This window comes from Myotis lucifugus, unplaced genomic scaffold, assembly GCF_000147115.1.
Source record: "Myotis lucifugus unplaced genomic scaffold, Myoluc2.0 scaffold_1156, whole genome shotgun sequence".
NCBI lineage: Eukaryota > Metazoa > Chordata > Mammalia > Chiroptera > Vespertilionidae > Myotis > Myotis lucifugus.
This window is the reverse complement of record NW_005872204.1, coordinates 24,270-39,340: the sequence shown is the minus strand read 5'-3', so window position 1 is coordinate 39,340 and position 15,071 is coordinate 24,270. Positions and strand designations below refer to the sequence as shown.

Below are 15,071 nucleotides of genomic sequence, written 5' to 3'. Positions count from 1 at the left end.
CTATAGATCTTTTGTTGTGAGTCGATTGCACGGAACCGTGTTATGTGCAACACACTTTTGTAAAGGGACTTCCACCTGTCACCACAGTCAGCATTCAGTTCCTCACCATTTTTCTATTTTCACGTTGTTGGCATCAAACGGATGATGAGACCACATATGTGCGAAAGACTTCTGTTTCATTGCAAACCCCTCACCAGCGACAGAGAGATGCCGGTGGACAGAAGCCCTGGAAAGAAGATATGGACAGGGCCTCACTTGTGTCCCAGTGCAGCTTTTACTTAATATGGGTGCCTTCAACCTATAAGGAGGTTGGGAAAGACTTGCCAGCCATCTCAGACATTCTCCAGCACCAGGCTATCTCAGACATTCTCCAGCACCAGTTTTTTTTAACACTGGGTAGTGAGATTTCACAAGAATTTCTCAGTGGAAGAAGTCATGAAGAGTGGGCTGAATGTGAAAAAGCTGCCAGCCACAACCAGAAAGTTGTTCAACATCAGGTTGTCTACTCCAGAGTAGTGATTTATAAGTGTAAAAAATGTAGAAAAGCTTTTAGAAAAATATTTTTCCTCATTCATCATAGAAAAGTTTACACTGTAGAAATGCAATATGAGTGTAGTGATCGTGGGAAGTCCATCATCCTGAGGTCCAAACTCATTCAACATCACAGCGCTCACAGTAGAGAAAAGCTATATGAGTGTAGTGATTGTGGGGAGTCCTTTAGGCAAAACAGTAACTTCACTCAATACTAGAGAGTTCACAGTGCTGCAAAACCTTATGAATGTAGTGAATATGGGAAATCTTTTTCCTGCAACAATCACCTCCTATCCACAGGAGAGTTCACACTAGAGAAAAGCTATATGTGTGTACTGATTGTGGGAAGTCTGTGTGCTCAGAAAAAAATGAATTCTGTATTCTTACTTATGTTTGAGGAAATGATGAGTACTCCGAGCTCTTAGGATCTTCACTCCTTTGTCTCTGAGTAAGGAATGGACCTAACCATTGTTTCCCCCAGACCACAGTCCTAAAATATGCTACACCTTTCAGGGACATTGTGCTTCTCACATTGTGCTGTGATGAATTTTTTCACCAACATGCAAACCACTTACTGTATATGTCTCTGGTTTCTGATCTTTTTATAAAGGTGCTTTTTGCATTTGTACCTTTAATTTATTGGTTCTATTCTCTGCCTGGGATGAATTGAAAGCACAATTGTGATCTTTCAACAGGTAGAGGTGAGATATTGTGGGGATCCCAAACTTTCAGTGCTTCTGAAGGGACATCATGATGGGAGAAAATCACTCTTTGGCCATTATTTGCTTATTTTGCATTTCTGCCAAAAGCCTTGAAAGCTAGACTGCAGGACTTTATGGTTCTAATTTGCAGCCTGGTACCTCTATTATTGGTGAAGTCAAAGGTCACCCTGAAGAGGAGGTCTTTGTTGTGCTTCTGTGAAGCACTTTGTTCACAGTGTGTATGACATAAGTCTCAGCAAATGATCCATATATCATGATGTACTAAATTTCATAGGCTGGTGTCCTTTGTGGTAAGAATCTGGGGGTTGCGTGCAACCACAATTACGGCAAAAGCACTGTTTCAATAGTGAGTGGGAGAGACTGCAGTAAACTAGTTGAAAAATGCTTCTTCTGAATGTTTTCCACAAATGTTGCAGGGCCTGTGGCTTGCATGATGTTTGTGTACAGATGTTCTCAGGACCTCCATACCTATTTACTATGACTGAAGTCATTGCCAGAGAAAATAATCTTATAATTTTGCTATTCTGCTGGCCCCCCTAGGGTGTTCACCTCAAGGTTGATGCTCAACATACAAGAATTCAAAGGTAGAGGAAGAATAATCCTATAATCAACCCCAGGATGTTTCTTGAAACCAGTCAACATTCCTATGGATTCTGATGATAATAGTCTAAATTGCTTACCAATATTTGCTGGGACTATGGCAAGGCTGTTCCTTCCAGGATATGAGAAATGACATGCAACAAACTGCACATTTTTAATATGTACTATTTGGTGAGGTTTGATGTACATATAAAGCTGTACATGAAATAAACTTAGCTGTCACCAATGTACACAGTGTAGCAAAAAGAGGTTTACAATAGTGAGCACCCAAAACACATAGTTTATTGTTTTTACAAAAGTATTTTAAACATTAGTTTATTGATTCTTTTAGGGAGAATGGGAAGGAAGGGGGGAGAGAGAAACATCTATATGAGAGACATATGTTAATCTGATGCCTCTTGCATGCCCCCTACTGGGGTTTGAGGAAGGCATGTTCTAGTGCCCTGACCTGTTGTAGTGACCTTTAAGTGTAGGGGATGATGCCTAACTGAGTGAGTAACACTAACCAGGGCAGAGTAAATACTTGTATTATTATTTGTTAATTATTGTATACTTCCCATACCAACAACTCTAATCCTACTTTTGGCATACCCTATATTTACCTTCTGTCCTTTTGCAAACTCTCTCTCTACCTTCCCCAGTCCTACAAGTAGGCATAGATTTTCCTTCCATTACAACACAGTAGTGCATATTTTTCATAATTTTATAGGCACTAGAAGGTGTGTGCTCTTTAACAAATATTGGTTTCCTTCACCCTACATAGTTATTTTGAGATTCAACACAAATTGTGTACTGTGAATTACTACTTTAATTATGTGTCTATGACTTTGGTTATTTCCAGGTTTGGGGTATTACAGAGAAATCCGCTGGGCATATTGTATTCAGTTCATTATCTAGATGTATGTTTTACATTGTAAGACATGTGGAACTATGATCTAAAATGCTTATTTCCTTTGCATTCCCACCCACCCAGAGTAATGAAAGTTTTTCTGCAACTCTGCCAGCACATATGATGGTAATTTTTTCAAAATACTAGCCCAATAAATGAGTATAGGATTACCTCACCTTTGTTTTACTTTCATTTACCTAACAATTTTTGATGGTGAGCATTTGTTTCATACATATATTCACATTGTCTTTATCATATTTGTTAAAATGTCTACTCAGAATTTTTTAACAATTTTTTAAATGAATTTATTACCTGGAGAGCATTATGCTAAGCAAAATAAGCCAGTCAGAGAAAGATCAGTATCACATGATATCATCATTTGTGGAATATAATGAACAGCATAAACCAGCGGTTCTCAACCTGTGGGTCATGGCCCCTTTGGGGGTTAAACGACCCTTTCACAGGGGTGGCCTAAGACCATTGGGAAACACATATATAATTATATATTGTTTTTTGGGGTCACCACAACATGAGGAGCTTTATTAAAGGGTCGCGGCATTGGGAATGATGAGGTCCACTGGCATAAAGTGATGAACAAAAATACATTCAGAGACAAAATCATCAAAGAGACCTTCAAACCTCAAAAAAGGCATGAGAGGGTGATCGGGGTTTGGAGGATAAGAGATCCAAAGAACAGTATGGGAGGTGCTCTTTATGTCAGTGTAGCAGGTGGGGGAACTGGGCTGAGCTGCACAGTCACCCACAGGGCATGATGACATCAGAGTGGTCCTGGGACTAAAACCAGAGCAGCCGGGCACTAACATTGACAGACGAGTGAATGAAAAGGGAGTCCATTTCTGATGGTGTCTTCATGATATGATATGGGAAATTTTAGGATAATTTCTAACAAGATGGGTTGTTGTGGGGCTACATACGAGGTCCAGAGCTTAGGTGACATATATGTGCCCACCTGTCATTTCTAGTTGAGGCCTGACCCAGTGAACAACAGGAATGAGATAGCATACATCAGTGTCACCTGCACTTGAAAATCTCCATCAGCATGGGAAGGGAGAACAGAGAAGGTTGAGAGAGAAATATATCACAGAGGTGGTGAACTAGAATTTTAGAAAATAAGCTAGTTAGAAAACAACCTGTCCTTGTGATGGCTTATTTATGTCATTAGTGAAGATGTGCCTCTGGGAATGAAGCTGTGAGACAAGTCAAAGAACTGTGGGCAGCGGGTAATGCAAAGTGATGGCCTCAGCAAACTGGGATTGGAGTCAGAAGTGTAATGTGCATTAGCATTTTGGTGTCTTTGAGGGACAATTTGGAGGACAACATGGGTATTGCCTGACAAGACCAGTGTCAAGTCACTCACACTCCCTTTATGTGCAACATTTCATCCTACCCTATGTTACTGGCACCCACTGTTATTGAAAGGGGGCAGTCTGACTCTCATTTGAGGCCCGAAGCACAGGTATATTATAACTGCTCATCTGCCTTTATTGTTGTGAGAGACACAGCATCAATCTGCACTAATAAAAGACAGACATGCAAATTGCCTGTACCTTCGCTACACCTTAACCGTTTGAGTCCTAGGGGGTATTGAAAAAACACTGTCGAAGAATCCCAAACAGCGCAACCGCGCTTTCTCTAAATGAGTACGAAAAGACCCAAACAGCGTGATAGCGCTTGTTTTATTTTATGTCGAGAAATACCAAGCAGCGCGATCGCGCTGCTTGGGACTCAAACGGATATTAATTAAAAGGAGCTGTGTGATGTATTTGCATCAGTAAATCTGAGCGCGCGACTTTGACAATCGGTAACGCACCATCAGCTGTCCACAATGTTCGAAATGTGCTGGGTTTTCTCAACATAAAATCTCAGCAGTGCGATCGCACTGCTTGGGACTCAAGCGGTTAAGCCACGCCCACCAGTCAGCCAGAGCGACTATATGCAAATTAACCAAACAAGATGGCGGCTGGCAGCCACGGAGCTGGAGCAAGCAGGAGGCTTGGTTGCCCCAATGATGGAGGAAGCCAAGCTTCCCGCTTGCCACGGTGGGCTCTGAGTTCCATTCAAAGCAACAAAGTTTCAATTATAGAAGGTAAATAAACCCCAGATACCTGCTTTCAGCTGGCCGTGGCAATGGAGCTGGAGCGACCAGCAGGCTTCCCTCTCGCCCACCCTGGCCAGCTCTGAGCTCCTCTCAAAGCTACAAAGTTTCAATTATAGAAGGTACATAAACCCCAGAATTAAAAAAGAAAAGAAAAGGAGAGGCTGGGAGCTTCCGTCACCAGGGGGCTTGGCCAGCCTGAAAACAGCCCTCAGCCCCTCACCCAGACTGGCCAGGCACCCCAGTGGGGACCCGCACACTGAAGGGGATATGACCAGCTGCAAACAGCCATCAGCCCTAACAGCAGAACAACTAGGAATGACTGGTCACTATGACACACTGACCACCAGGGGGCAGACGTTCAGTGCAGGAGCTGCCCCCTGGAGGTCAGTGCGCTCCCACAGGGGGAGGTCTCCTCAGCCACAAGCCATGCTGACGGCTGCCAGTACAGCGGTGGTGGTGGGAGCCTCTGCCACTTCCTCAGCAGGGCTAAGGATGTCGGACTGCAGCTTAGGGCTGCTCCCTGCTGGCAAGTGGACATTTCCCCAGGGCTGCCGGGCTGCCAGAGGAATGTATGACTACCAGCTTGGACCCAATCCACCAGGGAGTGGGCCTAAGCCAGCAGGTGGACATCTTCCGAGGGGTCCCAGACTGCAAGAGGGCATAGGCTGGGCTGAGGGCCCCCCCAAGTGCACAAATTTTTGTGCACCGGGCCTCTAGTAGGAATATAAGGAGATATTGACTTTGATGGGACTAAGGCCTGCTGTCTTCCCTGATGTGGGGAGTAGAGCAAGCAGATGGATGTGCCAGGTGGGGAGTGTGACAAACTTGGCATCTCAAGAGAGAATCTTATCATGGGATGTACTGTCCTCATTATGACAGGATATGAATTTTGAGGACGTGGCCATTGCATTCGCTCAGGAGGAGTGGGAGATCCTTGATGAGGCTCAGAGACGTCTATACTGTGATGTGATGCTGGAAGTGTTTTCACTTGTATCATTCGTAGGTAAGACCTTCATCTCTCCTAGTGTCCTGAAGTGATGCCCACTCTTTATTTATTCTCCAGACATAGCACTGTCTCTCTCAAAGCAAGACCATGGGCTCTCCTCATTTCCCCCACTGTCTTGTGAAATGGGCTGTGGCTGCCAGTGCTGAGCTCTCAGAGAGCCCTGAGCAATAGACTCCACAAACTTCCCTAACACCAGTTGCCTTAGGAACTGCAGGAAGTGTCTGGGTGTCAGCAGTCTTACAGACAGTTTAATGGGTCCCTCCTGCTCTTCCTCACCCAGGAAGGGTGACTATATCCAGATCCATGGCCTCCACTTCTCCACCTTTCCTGTAGATAAGGACCTTGGTGAATGCCTGTGCCAGGTATCTTCTTTATATACATGAACCAGTTGCTGTTATTGTAAGACCCTCCTTCCATTGTTGTTTGTAATATTACCTTCTGTGAATACTATTGCAAGCCAAATGCTATGGGCAAGTGATGGCTGCTCACCTCTGTTGTCTTTCATTGAAACTTGGAATATTTAGTTTGTAGATATTTCTAGAGAAGGAGGTACAGAGAGAACCCTGGGTTTCTGCAGGGTGAACGTACAGGATGTTCCTAGGGGAAGCCTGGCCTGGCTGAGTGGCAGCTCGAGGGAGGTAGGACATAAGGATGGTGTTCAGATTGTACCAGGAACCTGCTCCTGTCTAATGATGTTTGGTGCAAGTTCCAATGGCCACCCCTCATTTATACATTTCCTTTTTCATATTTGACACTTTGCTGGCTTCTCATTTCATCAGTGGCTTTCTAGCTTTGGCTATCTTTGCCTTTGTGTCCTTTTTACATCACCTATTCCTTTGCACATCTCTTTCTGCAGTATACTACAACATGGACCTATGCAAGCGTTATAAGGAGCACATACACTGAGTGGCCAGATTATAATGACCACCCCTTCAGCACACGATTGACACTTCCAAAATACTCGATATTGAAAACTTCCTAAGCAGATACTCTCAAGGTTTTATTATCATTATTATTATTATTCTTTGCATAACAGATTCATTTCTTTGTACTGATGGGGTGGTCATAATAATCTGGCCGGTCATAATAATCTGGCCACTCAGTGTACATGCTTAAATACCCCTAAAATAGCAGCTACTTGTTTATTGAATTTTACTTGGAATGAGATGTAACCAACCTTCCGCACAGCTTGCCCATGTCACCAGCATAGAAGATCTGCTGCAGTGATGGCAAACCTTTTGAGCTCGGTGTGTCAGCATTTTGAAAAACCCTAACTTAACTCTGATGCCATGTCACAAATAGAATTTTTCTGATATTTGCAACCATAGTAAAACAAAGATTTATATTTTTGATATTTATTTTATATATTTAAATGCCATTTAACAAAGAAAAATCAAGCAAAAAAATGAGTTTGCATGTCAACTTTGACACATGTGTCATAGGTTCGCCATCACTGATCTACTGAATGCTGTTAGCAGCAGAATGAGCTGGACAGTCCACTTCTCCTCCATGTGGTACTTGTCTTGTTTTTGCTCTATTTCTGCTGAAGTCTCCCTTGTTTTGTGATCTTCAGTGCTCAAGAACTTCAGAGTGACCTCTTACTAATCCATCTTTCAGGTCTTTTATTTTCAGCCAATTGCATGAAACCAATGTATTATGTGCAACCCACTTTTATAATGGGACTTCCCGCTGTCACCAGAGTCAACATTCATTTTGTCATCATTCCTCTGTTTTCAGGTCCTTGGCGTAAGATGGATGTTGTGGAGGCCTATTCTCAGCACAGTGTATCTATAGGAGATTCTCAGGTCAGGGCTTCCAGGACAGCTGCAGCCACCCAGAGGACCCATCTGTGTAAGCCATGCTTCCCAGTGTTAAAAGATATTTTGCACCTGAGTGAGTTACAAGTGGTTTACTTTGAGAAGAATGTGTTCTTAAGTGATGCATGTTTGAGAGGCTTGTGTTCCAGTGCAAACCCTCACCAGCAACAGAAGGATGCCAGTGGAGAGAAGCCCTGGAAAGAAGATATGGAGAGACCTTCGCTTGTGACCTGTTGCTGCTTCTACTTATCTGGGATGCCTGCAGCTAGGACGGAGGTTGGGGAAGACTCCCCAGCCATCTATGAGTATAATAAATGTGGGGAAGTGTGTAGACAAATGTTTAACCACCCTCCAAATGGGAGAGTTCACACTGGAGAAAAGCCTTATGAGTGTACCGATTGTGGGAAGGTCTTCAGTGAAAGCACTGCTCTCACTAAACACCACAATTTTCACACTGGAGAAAAGCCATATGAGTGCAGTGAATGTGGGATATCCTTTCGTCAAAAGTGTCACCTCACTGTGCACCGAAGAGTTCACACTGGAGAAAAGCCATATGAGTGTAGTGAATGTGGGAAGCATTTCAGAGAAAAGACTAAGCTCACTAACCACCGCAGAGTTCACACTGGAGAAAAGCCATATGAGTGTAGTGAATGTGGGATATCCTTTCGTCAGAGCTCTCACCTCAGGAAACACCACAGAGTTCACACTGGTGAAAAGCCATATGAGTGTCGTGAATGTGGGAAACATTTCAGAGAAAAGGCTACCCTCACTAACCACCGCAGAGTTCACACTGGAGAAAAGCCATATGAGTGTAGTGAATGTGGGATATCCTTTCGTCAGAGCTCTCACCTCAGGAAACACCACAGAGTTCACACTGGTGAAAAGCCATATGAGTGTCGTGAATGTGGGAAGCATTTCTGTGAAAGGGCTGTCCTCACTATACACCAAAGTGTTCACACTGGAGAAAAGCCATATGAGTGTAGCGATTGTGGGAAACATTTCAGAGAAAAGGCTACCCTCACTAAACACCACAGAGTTCACACTGGAGAAAAGCCATATGAGTGTAGCGATTGTGGGAAACATTTCAGAGAAAAGGCTACCCTCACAAAACACCACAGAGTTCACACTGGAGAAAAGCCATATGAGTGTAGTGAATGTGGGAAGCATTTCAGTGAAAGGACTACCCTCAGGAAACACCACAGAATTCACACTCGATAAAAGCCATATGAGTGTAGTTAATGTGGGAAATCCTTTAGTGAAAGCTCTGTCCCCAGTGAAGACAAGAGAGTTCACACTGGTGAGTGTAGTGAGTGTGGGATTCTTTTTAGCTACAACTATAACCTGGTTAGACACCTGTAATTTCACACTGGAGAAAAGATGTAAATGTGCAGGGAATGTTTTATTTTTCTCACTAAGTATAAGAACACTTAAGGGGCTCTATGGGACCCATTTACATGAATGTAAACCCCTTTAAAATGAGAACATACACTCTGCTAGATTCTTCATAAAATTGAGGTACAAGTGAGACTTGAAGGATCTGTGTTGTACTTGCTAACATGTCCAGACCTACAACCCAAATGATGTCACTGTGAGTGTTTATCACTAAAGAGATTTCACAGCTAACACCTGCCTCACCTGAGGCGTGTGCATCGCTCACATTCCCTGGGTGCTCATGGGAATGTATTCTGTGTTCTCGCTTCTGCTTGAGGTAATTATGATTCCTCCAAGCTCTTGGCAGTATCTTCATTCATTTCTCTATGACTAGAAAATGGACCTGACCCAGGATTCATCCAGAGCAGCTGTTCTCAGCTAAGCAGTGCTACCTCTTTCAGGGACATAGTGGTACTCACATTATGCTTTGATAAATTTTGGGGGTTTTTTATTCACCAACCTGCAAACTCTGTGCTCTCCTCTGCTCTGGTTTATGATCTTTTTTTAAGGGTGTTTTTATATTTGTGTTGTTATTTATTAGTGCATTATTTTCAACACCAACTACTCTAAATCTGAATTTGCCACACTCTGTATTTACCTCCAGTCATTTTGTAATATTTCTGCTTCCCCAACCCTCCGTGCAGACATTGATTTATCTTCCTTTACAATAGAGTAGTTCCTATTTTTCATAAATTTATTGGCACTGCCGAGGCCGGTTTGGCTCAGTGGATGGAGCGTCAGCCTGTGGACTGGGGGGTCCCGGGTTTGATTCCGGTCAGGGGCATGTGCCTTTGCCACACTCTGTATTTACCCCCAGTCATTTTGTAATATTTCTGCTTCCCCAACCCTCCATGCAGACATTGATTTACCTTCCTTTACAATAGAGTAGTTCATATTTTTCATAAATTTATTGGCACTATAAGGTGAATTCTCTTTAACAAACACTGGCTTCCTTCATGCTATACAGATGTTTGAGATTTAACACTAACGTTTATATAAATAATTTTTTATTTCTAGAAAATATTGTATTCTATGGATAACCACTTTTACTATTGAGCTGCCTATAATTTCAGTTATTTCTACGTTTGGGGTTTTAAAAATAAAACAGCTCAGAATATTTTATTCCATTCTTTCTACAGATGTATGTCTTATTAAACTGTTCCACTGTCAGTGAATGTGGTACATTTCAACATATATGGAACTGTGACCTCAAATGGTCAATCAGTTTGCCTTCCCACCCACCTAGAAATTCTATGCAACTCTGCCAGCACATGCAAAGGTTAATCTCTTTAAGTACTAGCCCCATCAATGAGTGTACTGTGAACTCGCTTTTGTTTTAACTTCATTTCCATAAAGATATTTGATGGTGATGATTTCTTCATATATTTCTTTCACTGTCTTTATCTTCTTTGTTAAAATGCTCAGGATTTTTTGTTTACTTTTAAACTTAATTTATTATTCTATTCTAACCAATAGGAGGGCGGTGCAGCCTCTAAGACATATGTTTGAATTTCACTTAGTCCTCAATGACTCGACTGATTTTTTGGCCATATGGCATTCTTGGTTTTTGAATTCTATAAACAAAATGGTTTTTCTTAATTTTTACCCTATGTATGATTTATAGCCCACTTGTACCATACACTTATACATTTAATCTGCATTGTTAATTCTCCACCAGTGTTCTTTAAGTTTAAGCATTTAATGATACATTGAAGTCTAGGTTTGTGGTAGTTGAAAATTTCCCTGGTGTAAATGTCATAACTACATTCCAACTGCGAAAATGATGGCATTGAACATGGACATAAGATATTTCAGTAGTACATCACTTTATTTTACTAGTGACTGGGTGTATGGACTTGTGCACATTGAAAGGAAATTAATTAGAAAGTGACAAGTGGGGTGGGACTGGCTGAGACGGGTCTGACACAGCCTAATGCCAACCTCCCCCAGTCCCTCCCTATTAGGCTCCACCTAGGGCAGCACCTTGGCTTCAAGGGTGTCTGTGGAATGAGTGGGATCCCTCTGGCAGGTGAGGTCCTGCGGCCTGGCCTGCAGGGAATCGGGCCGAAACCAGCTCTCCGATACCTGCTGAGGGGTCCTGGATTATGAGAGGGCAGTTGTCAGGTGACACAACCCAGAATCGGGCTCCCTCCTCTCTGGTTCCGGGATGCGTGAACTGAGAATTGTCGTTGTCTTCCATCACTATCTCTCATCCCAGTGGTTCTGGTGTCTATCTATTCTCAGATACATTAGTGACTTATTTTACTAAAAACCCCTGATAAGTTTCTCCCTGGCCAGAGAGCTCAGTTGATTAAAGCATCATCTCAGTAGTGCCAAGGTTGTGGGTTCCATCCTCAGTCAGGCTCCATGCAAGAATCAAACAATGTGCTGCCACCAAGACATAGCTGCTGGTTCTGGAGCCAGAGGCGCCACCAGGGATTATTGGACCCAGCAGATCGTCCGTGGATCCAGGCTGAGCAATCTGCATTTCCATCTTAACCGCAGGAGAAAGGGTAGCTGGTCGGTGGAATTCTTGCTCCACGGACACGATTCTTTCCAAGCTAGCTCGTCATAAGACTGTGGCGGGGCGCCCACACGCCAGTGACTTCTAATACATCCGTGGCGACTAAGAAGATGGTCCAAGGCCCTCTATGGTCGGATGACGTTTTTTGAACGGGGAAGCCAAGTATGGCGCTCACAACTAAAGGGTGTCCCAAAATTCACACAAGAAGTAATTTTGATAGAAAACACAGGTTTATAATTAAAAATTGTAAATTTTTTATTGATTCAAAATGTATACAGTATAGGGTTTTGTATGGAATAGCATAACGGGTAAATGGCCTCCACAGCTTTGCTGGTACACACGCAAAGCCTTGGTCTTCATTGTCTCTGCTCCTGGGCTATAATTGGTACTTGGTAATGCTTATCAAATTGAAGAGATTGAAATCACAGGGTAACAAATATTAAAATCTGATTCAATAAACCAAGTAAAATTGGGCTTTTATTTTTGTCGTTGCTAATGCTCACGCAAAATTCAAATCTTGCGTGAATATTGGGACGCTCTTTACCACCTCTTACTGGTCACCCTGGAGAGAGGGACAGGTATTTCCCTGTGGGATGCGGAAGGCAGGAAATGCTTTGGTTTTCTGAGTGTGCACAGCGCCGTCAACCAAGGGCATTGCCACCCCAAGATTGTGGCTGCCCTGAAGAGCCAGGCGGGGAAGCTGACGCCGACCTCGCGGGCCTCCTACAACAACGTGCCGGGCGAAGACGAGGAGAACGTCACGAAGCTCTTCAACTACCACCAGGTTCTCCCCATGAGCACAGACAGGGTGGAGGCCGGGGAGACCGCTTGCCAGCTGGCGCGGTGGTGGGGCTGCACCGTGAAGGGCATCCCCAAGGACAAAGCCAAGATTGTCTTCGCAGCTGGAAACTTTTGGGGCAGGACTCTGTGTGCCATCTCCAGCTCCACGGACCCCAGCAGCGACGACGGCTTTGGTCCCTTCATTCCGGGGTTCGAGATCATTCCCTACAGCGACCTACCTGCTCTTGAGCGTGCTCTTCAGGATCTAAACGTTGCTGCGTTCATGGTCGAACCCATTCAGGGCGAGGCGGGCGTCATTGTCCCGACCCAGGCTGCCTGAGGGGTGTGCGCGAGCTCTGCGCCAGGCACCCAGTCCTGTTTATTGGATGAGACCCAGACAGGACTGGCCAGGACTGGGCGATGGCTGGCGGTCGGCCATGCAAACGTCAGGCCTGACCTCGTCCTCCTGGGCAAGGCCCTTTCCGGTGGCCTGTATCCCGTGTGGGCGTTGCTGTGTGACCACGAGATCATGCTGACCTCGTGTGGTGCTGCTCTCAGCGCGGGCTCATTCCACTCCCCTGTGTCTTCAAGGACCTTTTAAAACATGTTATTTTCAGTTCATACATGCTAGAGCGGCATTTATAACCACGCAGGTTGCTGTGTAAGAGAACGTGAGGAAGTCTGTTGGATCACGTGTGTGTGTGTGCTGAGGCGAAATGCTCCCTCTGTATGTAGGCAGCCTTTTTGGCAAGTCCCATGTGGTTTTTACAGGTTTTGATCATTTCCTCGCTGGTGTAAATATATTGTATTTCAAAAAGGTATATGGGGTTTTACATAGAAGACTGCTTTAACCTTCTAAAGTTGAATCATAATCACTGAATTTTAGGAAGGATGAAATGGTTAAGCTTATATAAAAGTACTAGGTTTAAAGAAACTTTACATTAGCCAACACCAAGACATGTCATTATTTTGAATTGAGAACTAATGTTCAACATTCCCAAATTACGTTTTCAGTGTTGGTATAATTTGTAAAAAATACTCGTTTTCAGTTTTTCTTTAAATTTAAAATAAAGCTTATATTAAAAAAAGAATCATGCCCTAACTGGTTTGGCTCAGTGGATAGAGCGTCAGCCTGTGGACTGAAGGGTCCAGGTTCGATTCTGGTCAAGGGCATGTACCTTGGTTGCGGGCACATCCCCAGTAGGAGGTGTGCAGGAGGCAGCTGATCGATGTTTCTCTCTATCGTTTTCCCTTTCTCTCTGTAAAAAATCAATAAAATATATTTTAAAAAAAACAGAATCAAACAATGTATAAAAATAGTGGAACACAAAATCTATTCTTCTCTCTCTTTCTCTCTGAGCAATATATTTGTGTGTTTTTTCACCAAACAAGTCAACGCATGCGAACACCATCACAAACCAGGCAGGGACCCTGTGGTGAACCAGCCATAAGGGTTCTCATGAGGGCAGAGCACACAGTGAGGGAGAGGACAGGAGGGGAGGGGCCCTGCTGTCAGTGTGGAGGGTGGGGAACGGGCTGAGCTGAAGAGTCACCCACAAGTAATTATGACATCTGAGCTCCCTGAGACTAAACACTAAGGGGCTGGGAAAAGCTCTGGGCCTGGACATGGGCTTTGTGGTCTCAGCACCTTCCAGCCAGGGGTTGAGACTGAGCTATTTTGGATTCAGGTGGTTGAGGAGCCCAGATCCCTCCCAGGCATTCTGGAGCAGCTCCTAATACTTGAGGACCTCAAATAAGTTCACGTACCTCTGAGCAGCCCATACACTCTCCTAAGCTCCACGGGCATTGTTTGAATCTCTATTTTTGCATTTCTGGGTAATTTTCCATTTTCATTTCATTAACCCAGTCCTGGAGGTAGCATGGATTCTCCAGAAAATGGTGCTATGTGTTTTTAATGGTGAGACCATTCTGAAGTACAAGCATTTCCTGAAGGAGAGGCTTGGTCTCAACATGATACCACATTGGGAGGATGCATTCCAGGTGGTCTCCCTGCTCCATAAGTTTGGCCTTTGCCGAGCAGACCCTTGCACCTGGAGTGAGGTGATGGAGCCTGGACTCTGAGGGACAATATACCATGAGGTGTGAGGTTGTGCCCCTGGACAGATTTGGTTTTAGGGATTCCTGCCAGCATATGGGGGTGTGTCCATTGTGTGTGTGTCCTGTGGCACTGTCTGGGTGGCCCCAATTGTTTGTTTCTGTGTTTGTGTGTGTGTTTGTGTGTGTGTGTGTGTGTGTGTGTGTGTGTTCCCCTGAAGGTATTGCCTATGTCTACAGTGTGGGTCTATGTGAGCCTGGACCTAAGTCCGGCACCTGAGTGCCCAGAAGAGGCTGGGGGTGTTCTCTACCTGCATGTTTCTGTGCTCGTGTTATCTGTATATTTCTCTGAGTCTGTGCACCCCAACCACTGACAAGTCATAGTGAATCTCCGGAGAGGTGATGTAGAGGACTACCTGTTGTTCTTCCCCACCACCAGTTGAGCCCCTTATTCTCCTGCTCGTCCAGGCATCTGGTGTCCCTCTGGAGGTCCCATCTTAGGTATTAATTAAGCACAGGGCCAAGAACCTCAGGCTGTAGCAAGGTGGGAAATTGGGGCAGACTGTGATGACAGACAGGAGGTATAGAGCGTGGATT

The 15,071-nt window shown here is 44.2% G+C and overlaps 1 pseudogene; it reads left to right on the top strand.

Annotated features, from left to right (window-relative positions):
- The first annotated feature begins 11,498 nt into the window (after window positions 1-11,498).
- Window positions 11,499-13,020, top strand: LOC102418963 (annotated as a pseudogene).
- Window positions 13,021-15,071: the final 2,051 nt, after the last annotated feature.